General features: G+C 36.5%; 1 long non-coding RNA gene across 1 annotated transcript; it reads left to right on the forward strand.

Annotated features, from left to right (window-relative positions):
- Window positions 1-69: 69 nt before the first annotated feature.
- Window positions 70-1,085, forward strand: LOC125852887 (uncharacterized). Its single transcript, XR_007445080.1, has 3 exons — window positions 70-175; window positions 265-356; window positions 553-1,085. It is a non-coding gene; the product is annotated as an uncharacterized LOC125852887 (long non-coding RNA).
- The last annotated feature ends 456 nt before the right edge of the window (window positions 1,086-1,541 follow it).

Consider the following 1,541-nt stretch of genomic DNA (forward strand, 5'->3'; position numbering starts at 1 on the left):
TCGCTTTTTTGGAGCGACGCCGTCCGTCACTTTTTCTTCCGTCGTTTATTAGCAGTTTTTTAGTAGTGATCAATGTATTAGTGAACCTGAAGGGAGTGGAAAAAAGAAGAAAAGCAAGTAGCCACTCCTCGTCCTACTTGCTCTTGGGTGAACTTCAGATGACATGCTTATTTGAGTAAATACCTTATCTTTGTAACTTGTTTATCTAATTTCTACTGCTTTTGGACTACCATGTTCTGCTTACACTGAGAATAACATTTTCAGCCGTGACTTTATTAAAGAGCATAGTACACCAGTTAGTTACTCTCGTCCTACTTGCTCTTGCGTGCACTTCCTGAATCTTCAGGGTGAAAGCTGTAAGAATCTATTTTTTTGTATGAGAGATGCCTTAGTGTACACCAGTTAGTTACTCTCGTCCTACTTGCTCTTGCGTGCACTTCCTGAATCTTCAGGGTGAAAGCTGTAAGAATCTATTTTTATGTATGAGAGATGCCTTAGTGTACACCAGTTAGTTACACTCAAGCATGTTAGTAAGAGCACATCACTTTTCAGGCCACAAAGGCAGCATCAGATGCATTGGAAGCTGATGGGTCCTGGGGAGAAGGTACAGTACGCTACTCGTGCCCGTGAAGTGTGGGATAAGTACCTTAGCAGGTTCAACTTTATTGACTTTCAGTTGACGCTTCCACTTCTCTATATGTGAATTTGTCATCTGCTTCAGGTATGTTCTCTGTAACATCTGTTGATAAGATTACCATGCTTAAGATCATGATATGCATTAAGTTTATGTGATAGCATGAACACCTGTGCTTAAAGCTTATGTTTACAAGTATTCCGTTAGTTAATTCTGATCCATTGATGACATTCGTTCCTTTGTCATTAACTCTGATCATGTCCGTGATATTCTTAGGTGGTTTTGGAGTTGTTTGGTGTGACTCTAATATGATGCTAAAAGCTCTAAAAACACGTTAACAATCAGTCTATTTATACATTGCACCAAAAAAAGAAATCATAATAAAATCCTAACTTGTTCATCAAATTATAAATAGAAAGCTTAAACATATATATAACAAAAGATAAAAAAAAAAATTGAAACCTTTTCTTAATGATGAAATAAAGTAAAACTCAAAATTTATCGGTAGACAACTTGCGAAATTTTCATATTTAAACCTAAAGATAGAGAGTACTTCCTCTTCAAATTTAATCTTACCTAACAGAAATTTAAATGAGTCAAATTAGTAAATTAAACAATTATAAAAATAATACGGAAAAGGGTCAAAATTGCCCCTGAACTATGCGAAATAGACCACTTATACCCTCCATTACATTTTGGGATCAAAAATACCCCCGCAGTTATCCCAGGAGATCACAAATACCCTCAAGAGTTAACACCCCAATTTTTTGGTGACGTGGCAAGCCACATGGGACTAATCCCTCCACCTAAGCATTGCCAACTAAGATTCACTACAAAAGAACTTGACTTTTAGTGGCGACCAAAATCCTAAAATATTGTCACTAAAGGTTATGAGTGATTTTTAGTG

This window comes from Solanum stenotomum, unplaced genomic scaffold (assembly GCF_019186545.1).
Source record: "Solanum stenotomum isolate F172 unplaced genomic scaffold, ASM1918654v1 scaffold6523, whole genome shotgun sequence".
NCBI lineage: Eukaryota > Viridiplantae > Streptophyta > Magnoliopsida > Solanales > Solanaceae > Solanum > Solanum stenotomum.